The 21,861-nt window shown below is 43.4% G+C and overlaps 1 long non-coding RNA gene across 1 annotated transcript; it reads right to left on the minus strand.

Moving 5' to 3' along the window:
- Positions 1-1,859: 1,859 nt before the first annotated feature.
- LOC128104479 (uncharacterized) lies at positions 1,860-21,776 on the minus strand. Its single transcript, XR_008216018.1, has 3 exons — positions 16,724-21,776; positions 4,516-16,543; positions 1,860-4,331 (listed from the first exon to the last, which is right to left on the minus strand). It is a non-coding gene; the product is annotated as an uncharacterized LOC128104479 (long non-coding RNA).
- Positions 21,777-21,861: the final 85 nt, after the last annotated feature.

A 21,861-nucleotide genomic window follows, 5' to 3' on the forward strand; every position in this document is an offset into this window, starting at 1 on the left:
GGGCAGATATGGTCCTGACATCAGTGGCCCATTATTGTCTGGGCTTTAGTCTTCTGTAAGGAAGTGGGACCATGTGAAATCTCTTTTCCAGGAGACAAGTTTCCCCTCTGGCTGATGTCCGAAATTTCCATTTCTTTGTGGTTTGTTGTTTCAATAGTCTGATAGTTAGATTGAGAGGCACAAGTGTCTCTTTAGTCTATCTTCATTTCTGCCAGGCCAGTTACTATGAGGCACCAGGGGCCATTAGGAGCTAAGCCCTACTTGTTTATATGTGGTTACACTGGGTAAGCTCCAAGTTGTTAAGGGCCATCTGCCAGAGAGTGGGATCTTTTTTTCTTTCTTGAGACAAACTCTCACTATGCAGACCTGGCTGGCCTGGAACTAGCTGTGTCTATGTAGACCAAGCTGGAGACAACACAATAGATAGCCACTGTTTCTTCTGCCTTTTGAGTGCTGCAATTAAATGCAGACACAACCATGTCTAAACTTGTGGTGGTCTGAATAAAAATGCCCCCCATGGGCAATAGGGAGTGGCACTATTAGGTATTGCCTTATTGGAGTAGGTGCAGCCTTGTTGGAGGAAGTGTGTCACTAGCGGAGGGCTTTAAGGTCTCAGATGCTCAAGCTATGCTCAGTGTGGTATTCTCTTCCTACTGCCTGAGGATCCAGATGTAGAACTCTCAACTACCTCTCCAGTACCATATCTGCCTGCATGCCACCATGCTTCCCACCATGATGATAATGGATTAAGCCTCTGAACTGTAAGCCAGCCCCATTTAAATGTTTTCCTTTATAAGAGTTGCCGTGGCCAGGCGGGGTGGTGGCATACACCTTTAATCCCAGCACTCGAGAGGCAGAGCCAGGTGGATCTCTGTGAGTTCAAGGCCAGCCTGGTCTACAAAGCAAGATCCAGGACAGGCACCAAAACTACACAGAGAAACCCTGTCTCGAAAAGCCAAAAAAAGAGTTGCCGTGATCATGGTGTCTCTTCACAGCAATAAAAACCCTAACCAAACAAACCTCAAATTTTGTATTTTATTTTTGCCTGTTTTGTCCCTATATACAGAGAGAGAGAGAGAGAGAGAGAGAGAGAGAGAGAGAGAGAGAGAGAGAGAGGAAGAGGGAGGGAGGGAGGGAGAGAGAGAGAGAGAGAGAGAGAGAGAGAGAGAGAGAGAGAGAGAGAGAGAGAGGAAGGAAGGAAGGAAGGAAAAGAAGAACTATTTGACTATACAAATTTTTATTATAAAAAAAGGCTAAGGCTCAGTGGTTGAGTGCTTGCCTAACATAAATAATACCTTTGATGTGCTCCCTGGTATCACATACACACACAAAATGAAAAAAAAAATTAAATAAAATAAAAAACTAAGAAAAGGATGAATTACATGGCAATTATTTCTTTAATTATATGTAAATATTTAAAGATCTTTAGGAACAAAGGGATGGTAAGTTGCTTGCCTAGCATGTATGTGGTACTGGGTTCAATTCCCAGTACTGGGTCCACATATCCATAATATTCATTGCTTTTGCCAAATGTGGTGGCAAAGGCCTGTAATCCCAAAATTTAGGAAACCAAGTTTAAGACCAGCTTGGGTTACAAAAAACAAAACAACAGAATCTGTAAGAAAAGACAAACAGCTGAACATGATGGCTGACAAACCTAGCAACTGGAGGCAGAGGCAGGAGGATCACTGTAAATCTGAGGTCAGCCTGATCTACATAGAGTTCTAGGCATGCCATGGAACCCTATCCAAAATAAAGAGAAAGAGAGGGAGGGAGGGAGGGAGGGAGGGAGGGAGGGAGGGAGGGAGGGAGGGAGAGAGGGAGGGAGGGAGGGAGGGAGCGAGGGAGAGAGACCAATCAAGTAGAGAAAATGAGTTTTTTAGTCATGGATAAACATGCGGAAAGTTAGGTAATAAAGTATTTTTGAGTTGCATTAAAAGTATGAAATTTAATAAATATTTTAAAACTATTTGTGTTACCAATTGTTCCTAAGCATCTGAATGATGGCATCTTCTTATAGGGCTAGTGGTGGCATAAATCCAACTGAAGGACTAGGAAATAGACAGACTCCCTGCCAACAGATGAGGGCCCATGACTAGGTAATAAAGATGGCAAGTTTCCAAGATGGCTGGCTTCTTCCTCAACCTGCTCACCTGAGCAAAATCTGGTAGCTTAAAGCAAAGGCCTGACCAGCCTTTTCTCATACCATTAGGGCCCCCCAGCCTGTGTACCGGTCTGACAAGTTCAAGGCCATACCAGGATGTGTTTACCCCAAACTTGTGAAAGCTAAGCCCTAAAGGAGACATCTACATCACACCCCTTCCCTTAAGGCTCAGGGATCTTCACAGATGAGGGACAGAAAGACTGAAAGCCAGAGGGACTTGATGCCAGTGGCAAAACACCAATTTCCAGACGTGACGATGCCATTACACATATAAACTCAGGGCAGCTGAGACTCCAGGCACAAGAACACACAAGATCAAGCCATCAAAATCCCAGCATGCATGAAGGAGGGAGGTGCTCAGGAAGTCCCACCCCATCTGAAGAGCTATTGATGTTTTCTGGGAGAGGGAGCGCCAGTTTTTATTAGGGATGTGGGCTGTGAGAGACTCCCCATGATTTAGTAGATGGCCCCCTTAGACTCATATATTTTCGAGCTTCGCCCCCAGTTGGCAAACTGTTTGGAAAGATTAGGAAGTATGGTCTTACTGTAGTAGGTATGTTCTTGCTGGAAGAGATATGTCTCTGGGGGGGTAGGCTTTGAGGTTTCAAAATCCCACACCAGGCCTGAGTCTCTATTTCTCTCTCTCTGCTTGCTGCCTGTGGATCAGGATGTAGCTCTCAGCTACTTCTCCAGCACCAGTCCTGCCTTTGAGCCATGCTCCCGCCATGACAATGGACTGACCCTCTAAAATTGTAAGCAAGCCCCCAGTTACATACTTCCTTTTGTAAGAATTGCCTTGGTCATGGTGTCTCTTCACAGCAATAGAACAGTGGCTAATACAGTCCTACACTCATGCACACACAGACAACACTAAGTGGACTCAGTGAGTTTTTAAAAAGAGCACATAAAGTGGGAGGGAAAAGTGACAGGAAGATAGAGAAGGAATTGGAGTGGAAGGAACAAGGGGAGGGGGCTTGATCAAAACACATTTTATGCATGTATAAAAATTTCAAACAATAAAAAGTATTTTTAAAAGACAGAGTGAGGCTGGAGAGATGGGATGGTGGTTTGAATGAGAATGGCCCCATAGGCTCATATATTTGAAAGCTTGGTCCTCAGTTGGTGGAACTTTTAGGAAGTATTAGGAGGTGTGGCCTTGTTGGAGGAGGTGTGTCACTGAGGTGGGCTTTGAGTTTTCAAAAGCCCAAACTATTGTCAGCTCCCACTCTGCCTCGTTCTTACAGATCAGATGAGAGCTCTTAGCTGTGCTTCCAGCACCACGCCTGCCTCTTGCTGCCATCCTCCTTACCGTCATGGTCATGGACTCTACTGGCACTTGAATGCTTTTCTCCTGTAAGTTGTCTTGGTCATGTGTCTTGTCATGGAAATAGAAAAGTAACTAAGACAACGGCTCAGAAGTTGAAAGTACTTGCTACTCTTGCAGAAGATGTGGGTTCAGTCTGTAGCACCCACATGGTGATTCACAGCCACCTCTAACTCCAGCACTAGGGGATCCCAACACCCTGTTCTGGCCCATGGGCACCAGGCATGTACATGATGCACATGCATACATGCTGACAAAACACACAGAGATACAATGAAAGTAAATCTTAAAAATAAAAATAAGGGATTTTTTAATAGGAAAGGAGATGAGAGGATAAAGGGATTAGGGGGCCATATGACTCAAATCTCTGGATGCTTCCTGCTGAAGTGAGGCCTCAATGGATTGGGGTGGTCCCCTCTCATCTGGTAATGGGTAGTCTGATATTAGTCTTTGGGTAAGGAGCTTGTATCTGAATTTATGCATCAACAGGACATTGTCCATGTGTTGTAAAGCCACTTGGAATTGGATTTGTTGAATTATAGAAGAAATCAATACATAAGTTTAAGAAGAAAGGGTTGAGAGTGAATAGAAAGGTTAATAGTTAATATAGAACAGATGCCATCAGAGGAAGGAATGCCTATGAAACCCAAGTTTCTATTGTATCAGCTCCCTGAAGAATATATTTGGTATTTTGTTAGGCTAGAGGAGGTTGGAGGGGAAGGCATCAGAGTAAAGACAGTTTGGAATAGGGTTGTTGAGAATGCCCTTAAGGTTAATCTTGGCTAAATGATTACACAGTTTTGGAGTTTCCACTAGGAAAATATATTGGCAGGGATTAGCAGACTTTTTTTTTTTTTTTTTTTTTTTTTTTTTGGTTTTTTCGAGACAGGGTTTCTCTGTGTAGCTTTGCGCCTTTCCTGGATCTCGCGCTGTAGACCAGGCTGGCCTCGAACTCACAGAGATCCACCTGCCTCTGCCTCCCGAGTGCTGGGATTAAAGGCGTGCGCCACCACCGCCCGGCTCAGACTTTTTTTTTTTACATGTAGGTCACAGACCCTTTATTATAAAAACAGAAAGGTAATGTTAGCTGGATTCTAGGTTAAACAAGAGCCCCTGTGAGATAAATTTCCACTACGGTCAGTTTATGAATGTAGCACATTTTTAGGCAATGTCTTAAGAAACCCTTTTGGGAAAAGATGGGTAATAATCATTGAGTGGCAGAGAACCATAATGGCTGGTCTCATATATTTCCCTGTGTTTCATAAAGTCCACTCTTGAGCAGATGCCATTTGTATGTAGCTTCAGCCTTGAGTGAAGTCAGATAGCTAGAAAGGGTGAGATTTGAAAGAAATAATTTGATTATCTGGTTATTAGAAGTGGAGAACATGAAAGGGAATAAAAGAGGCAAAAGGAAGATTTTTAGGGTGTTTATGACATCAAAAAGAAGAGAAAGGCTTAGCTAAGGCAACCACTGGAATACAAAAGAATGACTTCCCTCTGGAGAAAGTAAGCAAATTCTTATACACAGGTCTAACATGAAAAGGGGCATGCTAGAACTACAACCCGGAACACTATGTCTCAGAGCAGCAGATAATCATCAACTATCTCTTTGGTTGGGGGAGTTCTAGAAAGGAATTGCAGATGTTTCACTGGTTCACATGAGGCAAGCTGTTGGACTGACCATTTTTGCCAGGAGTCCTGTCATAGGAATGTTAGATCACACACAGAGGCAGGTAAGAAATTGGCTATGGGGAGTGGGGATGGCTCAGTGGTTAAGAGCACTCTGCTCTTCCAGAGGACCAGAGTTAGATTACCAGCACCAACTTGGAGGCTCACAACATCTGTAACTCTGGCTTCAGGGGAATCAAATGCCCTCTTCTGGCCTCTGCAGGCACCAGGCTCACAAATGGTGATTCACAGATGTAGAGGCAGGCAAAATACTCATGCACATAAAATTTCTCTTGAAAAAATATTAAATTGCTATGTTAGGAGACTAAAGTAGCCCCAATCATTCTGGCTGTTGTTTAGTTAGGTTTCTGTTGCTGTGGTAAACACTATGGCCGAAAGCAACCTGGGGAGGAAAGCAGTTTATCCCGGCTCACAGTTGCAGTCCGTCATGACGGGAAGTCACGGCAGGACTGAAGCAGAGGCTATGGGGCAGTGCTGCTTATACGGCTGCACCCCATGGCTTGCTCAGTTTGCTTTTTATATACCCCAGAACCACTTGCCCAGGTATGGTACTACAGTGGACTGGTCACTTCCACATTGATCATTCACTAGCCAAGAAAATGCCACACAGATTTACCTACAGGCCAGTCTAATGGAGGCAATGTCTCAGCTGACATTCCCTCTTCCTGATGACTCAAGTTTTGTCATGATCTCCAATACAGCTCTGGGCCTGTAATCCTGTAACTCTCCACAAATGCTGAAGTAAGTTGCTGAAAGTCTAATAACCAAGGTGTGACTTTTGTTCTGGGAATTTGAGTTTCTACTTCCCCTGTTAGTCAAGCACATCACTTCGTGTATTTAGAACACATTGTCTTATGTCTCTTGGTACTAGAAAGGCTTCTTCCTAGGACATGCTATAGATGAGGCTGACTATGCAGGAGGTCAGTCTTCAGTAGAGCAAGGTGGTTGGTAAAGCCATTAAGAAATCTGTGGATCATGCTGAATCTACTAGTCACCATGGTTTAGGTCTGAGTATTTTCTTTTGTCCTATGTATCTGAATAACATTTACCTGTAATATATGCATATTATTTCTAAAGTTAATAAGACACACTGTGACCCAAAAAAGTAAAGGTAGCAGATGAGGGAAATATATTTTAATTTGGCCAAGAGCTAACCCAAATCTTTGGATATTTCTAACTTTAAGGTTGTCAGATGTCTGGGTATATCTGGGACTCTAAGAGCATTTAATTTGCTGTATCTTAACATTCTTATTATGGGGGAGGGGTCTCACAACAGCCTGGAACTTGCTGTGTAGACCTGGCTGACTCTGAATTCGTAATATCTGCCTGCACTACTATAGTACAGTATGGTACTGCTATAAAAATAAAAATGTAGGCCAATGGAACAGAATAGGGGACCCAGTAATAAACTCACACAGCTATGATACCTACTTTTTAGTTGATGGCTTTTAATTGTCCCAGGTGTGCCACAATAAAATGTCATCTGTGCTCTGGCACCCACCAGGAGCTGCTGGAGTAAAAGCCATGGCAGCAGGGTGCATAGCCATGCCCTCTCACAGACCCCAGCCTCTTCTTTGTGACGAGAGACCCAAGAAGTCTCAGCAACCTGGCCAGCTGCAAGACCACGGCCTCACTGCAAAGTGAAGTGGCCCAGCCAGTTTTTAGTTAGGTCCAGCCCCCAGCAGGACAGACTGTGTAAGCTATGCAGGTCCAAACACCTGATCTTTATCCTTGGCCTTGACACCAGTTCCTGGATTCTATAAGGTATCTGGATTTTAAACTGTTGAGTTCATTTTACAGAAAAACAAATGTCTTTTATCTATATATTATATTGGCATATTATCATGAACTGTTTAAGATTCCTGAGAAGCTGACTCTGGATATGGGATCTGGCCCACTTCAGATTCAAACATCATTGTATCAAAATGTCCTCCGTCCTGGGTCGTCAGGCTGGTCCCAACTCTGTGGCAAGGAAAAGAATAATAAAGCAACCCAAGAGTAAAGGCACTGTGCCCTTAAGGTCAGCTAATAAATTAACTGTTATGATATATTGCATGGGGGACCCTGAGGGTATTCCATGTGTGCAGGGAAACATGCTGGCATGCAGGGCAGATGCAGTGGGGAGTGGAGGGGCTGGCAGGAGATCCACGCTATTCAGGCCTGACGGCAGGGCTGCAGCAGACAGCCATTCGTGGAAATGAGTTTATTATAACAGGAGATAAAGAGACAGAAAGACAGAAAGGAGAGAGGAAAAGAAGACAGGAAAAGCAGGGGTGTGCGCATCTCGTGGTGGGGAAGAAAGAGAGCGGAAGAGAGGAAAGGGAGGGTTTTTCCGTAAAATAAGGCTTTTACATCAGGATGCAAGGCGGTATCTAGGGGCAGGTCAGAATACTAACATTGGTTTCCGAGGGGCGGGTTAGAATACTAACATTAACTATATCCAGCATAGGTTACTATTTATGTCAATACAGAGATGTCTATAATATAAACAGCTAATGGGATGCTCATCCACAGAGAAAACGGAAAGGACTTTCCACCTCAAAGTCTTTTAACCAATAATTCCAAATATACTAGTTTTGTCAGGGCTTCCTTGGTTGATTTCTATAAGAGGTTGTAAATGCTTTGCTATGTATCTGCTACATAGATTCATTCAAAGCCAAAAGCATGGTTATTATAGATGACACCATGCATTGTAGAAATACTGTCTTGTGTTTTCTATAAGATTTACCTAGAAATGTACAAAGCCTCAGAGTTTAAAAGTATGTACACAGGTAAATGTTATTACATTATCCTACTGTCTTACTTTTCTATTGTCGTGACAAAATACTATGACCATGACAATTTATAAAAGAAAGCTTTTAACTTTCTTACAGTTTGCTTACAGTTTCAGAGGGGAGCATGGAAGCAGGCAGGCATAGTGCTGGAGCAGTAGCTGAGTTTCATCTGATCCAGAAGCAGGAGGTGGCAGGGATGACTCACTGGGACTGGCATGAGCTTTTTAAAATTCCAAGTCCACCCCCAGTGACACACAGCCTCCAACAAGCCCACAACTCCTAATCTTCCAAAACAGTTCCACCAACTGCAGGGGGCGGGCAACTGAGGGGGCATCCAAATATTTGAGCCTAAGGGGACCATTTCCAATCAAACCACCACACCTGTATATGTAGTTTGGATTGAACTTTCTTTATTAAGATGGTATTACACAACACTAACTTCTAGGCCGAACAACTACCATCTCCATAAGAGTATCTATGGAGGCTTATAAAAGATTGTGATGATTGGCTTGCTGAGTGTAGGTCTTCCTTTGTAGGAGGAGGGAGAAAGGAGGGTCATTGGACCTTCATCCCAACGTAAACAAGACTGTCCAGATTTAATCTGTGGGGATCCCACAGAGAGCCATGCCCTAATGGAGGATGGGCTCACTTATGGGGTTCTCATGGGGACCCATGCCCTGATGGGGAATGGGCTTGCTTTATCATGGAGCTGAGCTCATAAGCAGAAAACAACCTTGTGGTTTACCACCATCTTGGCTAATGACATCATAAAGACAGCAAATGCTACGTGACTTCACCACCATCTTGGTTACTATAACCACATGGCATAAACCAAAATACTGGCACCATAAAACTTCCCCATCCCACTGAGCCCTCGGGGGATTACTGCACCCCTCTTTTTTTTTTAATCAGAATAAGGAGGTAATACCAGACAGTCAAGATTTTTTTTTTTAATTTTCAGTGTTTTGTTTTAGTTGTAACACTGTTTTTAAATGACATTATTTACTGGATTCTAAAGAGAACTGAAGAGACCAGGCAGTGGTGGTACGTCTTTAGTCCCAGTACTCAGGAGGCAGAGAGAGGCAGATCTCTGTGAGTTCAAGGCCAGCCTGGTCTACAGAGTGAGTCCCAGGACAGGCTCCAAAGCTACATAGAGAAACCCTGTCTCAACAAACCAAACTAAAACAAAACAAAACAAAAAACATGAAGCATTTTCCCACCACATGCCTCCAACACTGGCCTCCTAACAAAGAGAGCTAACACTCTGAAATTTGCAGGCACCAACAGCAGAATACTGGTAAAGCACAGATTCCAACAGGGACCCAAAGGACAAACTGCCAGGCACTGGCTGCCCCACAGTATAGAAAAAGATTAAAATGCATCACCTTCTGAGTTCTTAGATTTTTTTCCCTGTGTTTAATATTCTTTATCTTAAAGGGACTTAAACCCAGTTTACATGTGGTGATTGAAAGGAAGCTTTCCCTAGGCAACAAGAAGGACCCTAAGAGAGAAGGACACAAGGATTTCCCAGGGAAGGAGAAATAGAAGAGATCTCCTGGGTAAACTGGGGGCAGGGGGAGGGGGAGAGTGGAAGGCAGAGGATGGGGAGATGGGAACATGAGGGACTGACTGGTTGGTAGAGTTGGGGGCAGGACAGAGTGGGAAGAGAAATGGAAGAGATATCTTGATTGAGGGGGCTATTGTGGGGTTAGGGAGAAACCTGGTGCCAGGGAAACTCCCACAATCCACAAGGATGACCCCAGCTAAGACTCCTAGCAATAGTGGAAAGAGTGCCTGAACTGGCCTTCTCCTGTAATCAGACTGGTGACTACGCTAATTGTCATTAAAGAGCCTTCATCCAGTAACTGATGGAAGCAGATGCAGAGATCCACAGCCAAGCACTGGGCTGAGCTCTGGGAGTCCAGTTAAACAGAGGGAGGAGGGATTGTACAAGCAAGGGGGGTCAAGATCATGCCGGGGGAACCTACAGAGACAGCTGACCTGAGCTAGTCAGAGCTCACAGACTCTGGGCTGACAGCTAGGGAGCCTGCATGAAACCAACCCAGGCCCTTCGCATGTGGGTGACAGTTGTATAGCTTGGTCTGTTTGTGGGGTCCCTACCAGTGGGATCAGAACCTATCCCTGGTGCATGAGCTGGCTTTTTGGAACCTATTCCCCATGCTGGGATGCACTGCCCAGCCTTGATACAGGGGGAGGAGTTTGGTCCTGCCTCAAATTGATATGACATGCTTTGTTGACTCCCATGGGAAGCCTGCCTCTTTCTGAATGGAAGCCTGGATGGGGGCAGGGGACAGGAAGGAGGTGGGAGGAGGGAACAGGAGGGGAAGAGGGAGGGGAAATTGTGGTTGGTATGTAAAAAAAATGAAAATATAGAAAAAAAAGGTTTTCCCAATGAAGATAATTCTCTATAAATAAAAAAAAGAAAAGAAAAAGAGGATCACCATGAGTGCTTATCATGCTTGCTTCCTATCTATCGGATTTCTGAAACTGAAATGTGCACTTTCTTACAGAGTAAGAAAACAATCATAAGGTCAGGGAGCATGGTGCAGAGGAATTCCTCTCCTTTCTGTTTCGATTGGAAGAACATGTGCCTTGCCTTCCCTCCTCCAGCTGCTGGGAACTCTCAGAGCTTATGTCAGGCCAAGCCAGGCCTGGTGCACTATCATCAGCTAACATTTCCTCAGGCTATTGTTTGAGATGTGTTGGGACAGAGGGACACTCCCCTCTACACAGACAAGAGGTGACTTTAGTTTACAGAACATCACAACAAACAACAGGACTTTAACCCACTGCAGGTTCTATCTCTTCAGCTTCAGGCACGACCTTGATCTGTCCAGCAGGTAAGAGTCAAAGGCCATTAATGTCTACCTCTTAGGATGCTGGGTGTCTCAACTTCATCTGTCCTAGGGACAAGATGAAAAGGGAACATTAAAAAATATATACAGATATGTTAAGTTTTTCAGGTTGTCTGCCTGTCTGCAGGCCCACACAAACTAGTTATAAGTACAGGATCTTCCAAGTTAAACTCTGGTTCTCCCTGTGTTAAGTATGGGGAAGCCCTCATAATACTGGGTGAAGCCTTTCCAGGGTAACTGCTTTTGGGTCATCAACACTCCTGTCAAGAACCCCTCACTCATGTTCTGTAAGTAAACCCAATAAACTCACTGGTTCTCCAAGTTCATCTTTGATGAAATCAAACTTCCGTTTGTCATTGGGTCTTTATGAGAAAGGGATAGACCTCACTTAGTTCTCTTCAACACCCCAGAAGAAAATCCTCACAACAAATGGAAAATTTATTTATTAAAGTTATTATGTCTATGCTATTAAGAAAGAAAATCATAGGCTAGACATGGTGGTACATGCTTTTAATCCCAGTACTTGTGAGACAGAGGCAGATGGATCTGTGAGTTCAAGGACAGCTTGATCTACAGAGAGAGTTCTAAGACAACCAGGGCTACACAGAGAAACCCTCTTGGGGGGAAAGGGTAGTAATCAGTAAAAACAAAAAAAAAAAAAAAAAACATTTAAATTGTTTTAGTAAAGCATTTTTGTATGATGATTGAGATGGCTGGGTATATTTCCAGAATGAGAAAGCTGGTATAAGTTGTAAAGGTCTGAGTGAGTTAGTTAAGAGATATAAAGGGTGAAATTTAGAGAGGATGCATATGGCATTAACGGTTTTTTGTTTGCCTTTGTTTTGTTTGTTTGTTTGTTTGTTTTTTAGACAGGGTTTCTCTGTGTAGCCCTGGCTATCCTGGAACTCTCTGTAAACCACTGCTGAGATTAAAGGTGTGTGCCACCACCACCTGGCTAAAATGTATCTCTTTAAACTATTTAGAAAAGTGTGGTTTTTAAAATATTAGACAGTAATTAAAATACCAGCCTGGTGTGACTTACCTTCTAGGTGTTCAGTAACCATATTTAGAGGTCTATATTGATGTGGTCAAAAGGATTAAAAGAAGTTCCCCCTCCAAGGTCAACTACATCCCAAGGAACTGTGGGAGCATCTCTTGGAATATTCTGTAACCATGAAGAGTCACCTATTTCTTGTTCAGGAGAGTGTGGAGAGGTATCTGGTGAATTCTAACCAGTGTCTAGTCTATAAAGAGGAAGGGTCAAACGAGGAGAAATTTCTTCCGTACTTCCAAGTGAAACAATGGTTACCAAAGGCCTCAAGTTACCCTCACAGAGATGGAACAAGTGGCAGAGGAACGACTAGAGGAGCCTAGGATCCTCCCAAACCCAAGAGCCTGACCCCTGAGGTCTAGATCTTCAACTGGAATTGGAAGTAAAATGAAAGTAATTCATTTTGGTCACCTGCATGGCCTAAAACACCCAGCAGACAAGTATAACCAGGATTAAAATAATCAGCACATTTCTTAGACAGTCCAAGGGACTGCACTCCTCAGATATCACTGTATCTCTCACTAATAATTCTCAAGAAAGAAATATTGCTCATATATAAGACCTGACCTTGGCTCAATCCAACACTGCAGTGTCCACCTGCAGTAGCGAAATACAGGCCTAGTGTCTTAAATGCCCAAGCCAAAATCAAAGAGGACTAGACTTCCCGAGTGTGCCAACAGAGGGACTTGTGCTCCTCCAGAAACAATGCTGCTTCTACACCCAACAGACATAGAATTCACCAAGCCTCCTCCTCTGGATGGGCTCTTGGCTCCCTCCTATCCCGGCTACTCCTCTTACTCACCTCCTTCCTCCTAATTATCCACACACTTATATTTTTAGCCTGTCTTTTAAACTTTTTAGAGAAGTTCCTTCTGGATTAAATTGCCATCATCACTTGGTTCACAAGAGGATGATGTAAAACAATGTTTCTCTTGGTCACTCCAGACTCAATCTGCTGAGGCAAAAAAGGTCTAAAGTTTGGGCTACATAGAAAGTTTCAGGCTATCCAAGGCTACACAGTGGCATCCTATCTCAAAATACCAAAAGACAAAGAAGTAAATAATGCATTATCCTTCTGGCTAGTCAACTTGACACAAGCTAGTCACCTGAGAGAAGGGAATGTCAATTGAGAAAATTCCTCCCTAAGATCCAACTTAGATGTAACTGTACAGGTATCATCTTAATTAGTGATTGATGGGGGAGGGCTCAGCCCATTGTGGGTGGGGCCATGCCTGGACTGGTGGTCCTGGGTTCCATAAGAAAGCAGGCTGACTGTGTAATGAGGAGTAAGCCAGTAAACAGCATTCCTTCTGCCTCTGCCTCCCATGTGCTGGTATTAAAAAGGCACCACCCATCGATCTCTGCTTCTTGACTATGGATACAATATGATCAACTCAAGCTCCTGTTGCATTGACTTCTATGTCACAATGAACTGTAGTCTCAAATTATGAACCAAAATAAACCTTTCTCCCTTAAGTTGCTTTTGTATTGTATTTTATCACAGAAACAGGAGACGTAGACAACACAATTTGTTTGTTGATAGTGGGTATTTTGTTTTCTGAGACAGGATTGCCTCAAACTAATAGCAATCCTCCTGCCTTGTTACTGAAACTAGAGGCCTGAGCCACCACATGGGCTATATTAATAGTTTAAGTGAATGTTTATTTTTGCCTCACCCTCTTTTCCACTTTAAGTTCAAATATATCCAGAATTTAACCATTCTTCACTAATGCTATCATTTCTACATTAGTCCAAATAATTTCTAACCTGGGTCTTTTTATTATTTGGGGTTTAAAAAGTTTATTACATTTATTTATGTGTGTGCACCTGTACAGTTACATACCATAGCATGCATATGGAGGTCAGAGAACAACTTTCAAGAATCAGTTTTCTGGGGCTGGAGAGATGGCTCATTGGTTTAGAGCACTACTGCTCTTCCAGTAGATCTGAGTTCGATTCCCAGCACCCACATGGTGGATCATAATCATCTGTTACACTAGTTCTTGGGGATCTGATGGTTTCTTCTGGCCTCCAAGGGCACCAGGCACACACATGGTGCACAGACACCCATGCACACAAAGCACCCACACACACAAAATAAATATTAAAAAAAAAAAAAAGAATCAGTTTTTCTCCTTCTACCATATGGGACCCAGGGATTGAATGCAGGTCATCAGGCCTGGAGGCAAGTACCTTTACCCTCTGAGCCTTTTTCCTGGCTCCTGTTTATTCTGTGTGTATATATACATGCTATATATTGTTTTATATATATATATATATATGATATATATATATATCATATATATATTTTATGCACTTTATTATTTTCTAAATGATGTGTATATATGCATGTGCTGGGGCCCACAGAGGCCAAAGATATTGGAGTCCCTGAAGGTGGAATTACAGATGGTTGTGAGCCGCTTGACATGAATGCTGGGAACTGAACTCGGGTCCTTTTTTAGAACATTAAGTTCTGAGCTATCTATCCAGCCCCTATTTTGGATTTTTATGACAGAATTTTGCTCCATAGCCCAGCCTGGGCTGGAACTTGGGATCTTGTTCCCACCTTCTGAGTGTTAGGATTCAGGTCTGTGGTATCATTTCCTGACTCATCAGACTGGGTTTCATTACAACAGCTTTCAATAAAGCTGAGTGCTAGTTTCAAGATGCAACTTGTGGGTTTAAGATTTAGCTCAGAGGCATTACAATTGCACAATATAGGCAAAGGTCCTGAGTAATCCCCAGCATTGAAAAAGAAAAGAAAAACCAAACAAAAACCCTTGTGACTTTTCTCTTTAATCAGAACCTTTAAATGACCTTCCACCTCACTCAGATTTAGTCAGATTTATAACGGATCCAAATCCCCACAACTTTTCTGACATTAGCTCTTCCAAGACCTTCCTAAATTGTCTCCTGGCCATACTGGCCTCTTTCCTGTAATAAGCCAGGCATGTTCTGCCTTTAGGGATTTCTTTCCTCAAATGTCCTCACAGCTAACTGCCTCACTTTGTTCAGATCAGCTTAAATTTCAAGGTTTCACCTTTCTTTTTCTGTAGAAGGCACATTACCATTCAATACCTTATGGGGTTACTTATTTTCTGTCTGCCTTTCCCACTAGGATGTAACTTCTGAAAAAAGGATGAATTTTATTTTATGGTGGTACCTATAGCACTGAACAGTACCTGGCACATAGTAGGGCCACTGTATATATGACTGAATGAATATTGACATACCTTCTCTATAATTTTGTGTATATGTGTATGGTGTACACACATGTATGTAAGTGCACTTGGAGACCAGTGTAGCCACAAGTTTCTCCAGTCCCACCCAGCCCCACGGTCCTACAGCCACTAATAAAATAATCAAAGGCTTATATTAATTACAAACTGTATGGCCAATGGCTTAAGTTTCTTGCTAGCTAGCTCTATCATCTTAAATTAACCATTTCTATGAATCTGTGTTTTGCCACCTGGCTGTGGCGTTGTTGCCCCTTGGGAAGCAGGCTGGTGTCTCTCAACCCCACCCTTCCTCTCTCTCTATCTCTGCTTGAATCTCCCACCTGGCAGTAAGCTTTCTTGCCATAGGCCGACACAGCTTTATTTATTATGCAATGGAAACCACACACATTCACAGCATAAAGAAAGACATCCCACAGCAGACCGGAGGTTAACTTTGGATGCCAGTCTTCAGGAACAGCCCACTTTTTGTTGTTTACTTGTTTTGAGACAGGCTCTCACTACATAGCCTTGGCTGGCCTGGAACTCCCAATGAAGACCAGGCTTGGTTGTGTGTTCCCCTGACCCTCATGAGGCTCTTATTCCCTCCCCACTACCTCCCTCCACACACCTTGGTTTTGGAGACAGGATCTATTCACTGGCCTGAAGCTCACTGACTAGGCTAAGGAGGCTGGCGAATCAGCAAGCCCCAGGAAATCTACCTTTCCCTGACTCCTCAGCACTCAGATTACAAGTGTGCACCACATACTCATTGTACTGGGGATCAAAGATCCTCGGATTTCACTCTTTTCCATTATTTTCCCAACTCAAATGTTTAGACAGCTGAACTTACCAATCAACTCCTCTGCTTCCTATACCACTGCAATAACATAAAACATCTAAGGGTCAGCAGGATGGCATAGTGGGTAAAAGTGCTTGCTGTACATGCCTGATGACTTAAAGAAGAGAACTGACTCCACAAAGTTGTTCTCTGACCTCCACATGGGCTTCCATGCCCATATACCACACAGAATAATGAATGAATCTAATTAAAATATTTGAGCCAAGTGTGATGGCATACACTTATGAGATTAAAGCAGGAGATCATGAGTTAGATGCCAACCTAAGACCCTGTCTTGAAAAAAAGAATGAAGGATAGAAAAAATTACGAAAACTAGGTACGCACTAGAGGTACAGTCAGTAGAATCAGAAGCTCGATGCCATCCTCAACAGGGTTTGAAAGGTAGGGCTTGAATACAATATACTATCTTGCTGTCCCCTTGATGAATAATCTTATTTAAGCACTGCAAGGTATTCAGAGATTGTGCAAAGATGCAAATTTCATGTGCATTTCTTCAGAGTACCCAGCAAATCTTAACATGATCTGATACCCTCATAACAAGAGCCATTAATACCTTCTGTATACTGAAAAATAGTTTAACTTCATCACCTTTTTTGTTGTTGTTGTTGTTTTTTTTTGAGACAGGGTTTCTCTGTGTAGCTTTGCGCCTTTCCTGGATCTCGCTCTGTAGCCCAGGTTGGCCTCGAACTCACAAAGATCCGCCTGCCTCTGCCTCCCGAGTGCTGGGATTAAAGGCGTGCGCCACCACCGCCCGGCCAACTTCATCACCTTTTATATATTAAAATCTAGTTGGGGGTTTAGTTCAATTTCTAGAACTATATCCTAGTATGCAGGAAGCCCTGGGTTCGATCTCCAATACCAAATAAATCAGGCATGGTGCACATGCCCGTAATTCCAGCACTCAGAAAGTGAAAGCAGAAGGACCAAGGTCATCCTTAGCAACATAGCAAGATTGAGACCAACCTGAACTATGTAAGACTCTGTCTTGCATGGGGAAATAAAACTGGTACTAGTCTGGAAGCTTGTTCTACACTGGCTAGCTTTCATAATGTTGGAAGGTGCTATGCATGGTACCTGGGGAATGGAGGAAAGAATAATCAACAGTCTTACTCAGCTGTGGGCCCTGCAAAGTATGACAATTATCCTGGTAAAATATGCCCACTAGTGCAATAGTAACATGAATGTTATGGGAGTAACCAACCACTTTTTGATTGGGTATAAGATCCACTCCACAAAATGGAACTCATGCCTGGTACTTTTAACTGGGCCAAAAACGTGTGGCTGGCTAAGTCATATGCCCTAAGGAAGAACCTAACACGACTGTTCTGCTAAGTGGACATAGTAATAAACTGCCCACTGAGTTCTTATCTGTATACCCATATATTATAACATCTCTCAATCTGTATCAGAGACGCTTCTTTTCCCTGTAGATGACAACTAATACAGAGACTCACAGTTAGTCAACATGCAGAGAATAAGAGACCACGAAGAGCTCAACCTTTTAACATCTCTGTTACCCACCCCCAGCAATGCTCAGGGATCATCACAAAGAGAAAATGCAGAAAGACTGTAAGAACCAAAGGTAGTGGATAACTTCTATAAAACAGTATTTTCTGTATGACAGGGTCATTGAACATTTGAACTCATAGCAACTGGGACTGCCCGTACAAGATCAAGCCAGCCACAATTTCAGCATGGAAGGGAGAGGGGATCAAGAAGTCCCTCCCACCCATAACTGTGGAATTGACAACTGATGACCACTGGGGGAGTCAGTTTTCTTCAGGGATGTAGAGGTAACTCAGAGGTTACCATGCAGATGGCCCTACACCCGTCACATATAGGTGGCTCTGAAAGCGCTCAGTGAGGGCTCCGGGGTTAAGAACACTGGCTATCTTGCAGAGGACCTGGGTTTGACTGCCAGTACCTACATGACAGCTCCAGACCATCTGTAACTCCTGTTCTAGGCGACCCAAAATACTTTACAGATCTTTGTGGGCACCAGGCACACAAGTGGCATACAGACTTTCACACAGGCAAAATACCCATACACACATACAATAAATTTCTTTTTAAAAAGAGTACATGAAGTTAGGAGGAAAAAGTGGTAGAGAGGATAAGGGAGAAACTGGAAGGGAAGAAATGGGGGATGGATCTGATTAAAACATATGCATGTACGAAACTCTTAAGGAATTTAAAAAAGACCCCCATCTTTAAAAAGAAAGCAAGCCTCCTTGAGGACTAGCTTTCACAGCAGCAGAAGATTGCCATGCAAGCTTCCAAAGGAGGGAAGCAACCAGCGAAGAGTCCTGCCCCGCTGTGATGCCTGTGAACTACAACAGCAGCCAGCATGGCCCAGCAGCCCTAGTGTACGGCAGTAGCACACACACCTTGGTGCTAACCAACAGCTCTCTAGTTAGACTCAAGATCTGCTCAACAACAGAGAACCTTCCTGGTACTGGAAACCTAGCCTCTTTCGTCCTGGTGAAGTCATGGATCTTGGAGGAGAACCTACAACCACTACTTCACTAAGCCCTAACTACATTCTAAATATTTATCCTAATACCCACAGGTAAGTGCAGTCCTCGATCCTCATCAAGGAAGCCCCTCTTTGCAACAGACAGGGGCCATTAAGAAAACCACAACCAATCAAAGCACAGAGTTGTGGAGCCCAGACCCAATGGATACATCTACCAAACAACTTTTGAACCTAAGGCTCAGGGAACATTGAGAAAGAGGGGATGGAAAGACTGTAAGAGCCAGAGGATCAGGGAGTTTGCTGTGCGACTGTATCTCCACTAAGGTCAGAAGCTACACCCACAGTCTCACCCACGTGGCTGCCTAACCGTGGGCTGAGCAAGGACAACAGCAACAGACATGCTGAAGATGACGGGGAGATGCCACGAAGCCTCAGCTCTACACAAAGAACCTCAGGCAACTGAGGGAAGAGAAACCAACTGGTTATCCAGTACCAAATGGTCAGCCCTGAGAAAAGAAAAATTTAAAGTTAAATAAAACGAAGAGCTAGTTAAAGGCAGAAAGCAGAACTACTTTCTGAGTAGCCTGAATGATATATACAGTGTTGACTAAAATAATCAATTGCACATTTCTACATTTAATTACCTGTGAATAGGAATGGCCTTCAAAATATAACAATGTAATTCATACACACCTTCCCTAGGCCCTATCCATGCCCTTATCTCAACCCAATAGCACCCAATCACAAGCATACTGAATCAAATAAAATAAAGGATTTGAACAACAGTGGACACCTGGCAGAAATCGGAAATCACTTTAGCCTCAAACTCAATTATTTGCCTAATGAGAACAGCCATCATATGCACTGTGACTCAGCATTTTAGGATCCTGAGTCATGAAATGAGATGAAGGTATTTCCTCTTTCCTGGCATTAACTAAATAATCGAGCCAAATTAAATGAAGCATCTCCGAAACGCAGAAAATGGCTGAAGTGCAACAATGCTCACGCTGACACAGGTTTAAGTCAGGTTCACGATATCAGGGACGACAGCACGTGGCAGATGATGCACAGAGCTATTCTGAAATAACTTGTAGCCCTACGAAATTAGCAGATAAAATGCTGACTACAATTACAACTCAAAAGTGAACAAAACATTATAAATAAATGAAAATAAAAAGCGGTTGTTTAGAGGTAAGTAATAAACAAATAAAATGACAGGGCTGAGGGAATTTCCAGACACTGGTCACCAGAATATCATAAGCTGAAATGGAATCAAGTGAAGAATTTTTCCCCTTACAACAAAGCAAAAAGAAAAAGGATAAACTAAACTAAAAGTGAAACCAAAGGGGAGAGCCTGCTGTTTTCAACTGTTCATGGACAGAAATGAGATAAAAATAGTAACTACACAAAGGAACTTGCTTTCGTGTGCAGCAGAAACTGGCCGAAAGGGGAAAGAAATGCAGCAAATCAGCAGGCAGGACACCTAGGAATGTGAGAACATGAGAAAGACTGAAGAGCATTAATCACATAGTGGAGGACTTGAGGAAGCGCAGGACAGCCAGCTAGGGCGGTGAATACAGACGGCAGAAACAGCCTGTGGGTAAGTGGGCCAAAAATAAAGCTAACACTTCATTGCTCTTATTCTCAAGGGTTAGGACTACAGGTGTGAGCTACCACACTGCATTCAAGTGGTTCTGGGGACAGAATCGGGACCTCAAAAAGCCAATTTATTCACTGATTTGTTACAAAGCCAAAGGGCAGCCTAAATGAGAAATTTAGAGCAGCTGAATCAAAAGTTGCCTTTTGTGTTTCTAGCATCTCTTTTTCTTTTTTTCTAGAGACTGAACCCAGGGTCTTTGTGCACTCTACACAAGCACTTTACCAACTAAGCCACATCCCCAGACCGTAAATACTATTAATACCATCTTACACTAAGGAAATAACCTCAGAAAAATAAATTGCTACAGCTCCCTGTTAAAAGAAGGCAGAGCCAGGCTACCGGCTTATATTGTCTAACTTCGCACTTTTATACTGTTTTATAGGAACATCTCAAATTGGTAAAAAGTGGAGAAAGGCATTTCATAGTATTACATGAGAGAAAATTCCTGGCCAACCTTTAAACGGTAATAGGAATTACGCTCTTGAATTATTGCGGGGTGGGGGGGGTGTAACACCCAAAGTCGTAAGTGAATCTAGCCTTGACATCTGTCAACAGGGTTGATTTGGCTGATCTGGGTGTCTAGTTGGGTGTTCCCTTTCCTCTTCATTGTCCTATGAAACCAGATATTTGGTCAAAAAGGATGACCTTCCCCAATAGAGGGAGACTTGTCTTTGGTCTAGGTATAGCTGTGATCGTTTACTAGAACCTGCAAATAAGTTTTCAAAGCCAGATAAAGAATTTAGACTCACATTTGAGAAGAGCATTCATATTATATATCATACTCGTCTACAAAACAAGCAGAGTGGGGCCTCCAATAAGACAAGGTTCACCAGGTTATGAATCAAGGAAAATGTCACAGGTGAAGGAGCATGTTGAATGGTAGGAGGAGCACCTTAACTTCTCATCAGACCCCTCAGAGTTTTCAGGCTAAATTTCAGACGTCCTTGGCATGGCAGTGAAGGAAGGCTTTCCACAACTCGACCAGGAAAAATGACAAGAAAGGCATATTACCTCGATTGGCAGACTTACGTCAAGCATTTGTTTACCAGTTCAGGTTTCAACGGACCAGGTTTACTATCGGAAAAAACGAGTTAGAAGGCAAGCTTTACATCTTGGCACATGGTAGAAGCACAGCAATCTTTTGAGCTAGACAAATGAAAATCGACTGACAATCACCAAGTGAGGGCACGCAGCCATACTGCCTTATGCCAACCAAACCTTTGTTGTTAGCTAATTTTAAAGCCGTCAAGTGAGACACTTTCACACGTGATCCCGGTGGAACAGGGTGACCTTGGTTTATCTGGATGCCCCAAACCAATTGTAAAAGGGCGCTATTGGCAATGTGTAAAGAATTGTTCCTTTCTTCGATGTGACAGCGTGGCTATGCCTTTAAATACTCATCGGCTAGGTATATATACATGAGTGTTTAAGAATGAAGTTGTTTCCTGTGTTTCCCGTACTCGGGGGTGCTAAGGGGGGAGTTAAGGAGATGGAATGAATTGGTGAACGTATTGATAAAATCACATTAGGGGTGTCACACGCTCTATGGGAGCCTCACACACTCACACCCACGTGCTGTTTTTCACCCCAGGAGGATTCCAGGCCGGCTTCTTTCCCTCGGGCCTCAGCCGCACCGAGAGTTCCTTACGAACGCCGCACTGAGCTCCCGTCCACCGAGCTCGCGCGTCGCCGACCGGCGTCAGGAAAGGGACCCACCTGCCGCTCACCGGCGCCCACCGCCCAACCGCCCCGCCCGGCCCCGGGGGCGGG

Source organism: Peromyscus californicus, unplaced genomic scaffold (genome assembly GCF_007827085.1).
Source record: "Peromyscus californicus insignis strain IS unplaced genomic scaffold, ASM782708v3 Scaffold_8__1_contigs__length_139910024, whole genome shotgun sequence".
NCBI classification, from domain to species: Eukaryota; Metazoa; Chordata; class Mammalia; order Rodentia; family Cricetidae; genus Peromyscus; species Peromyscus californicus.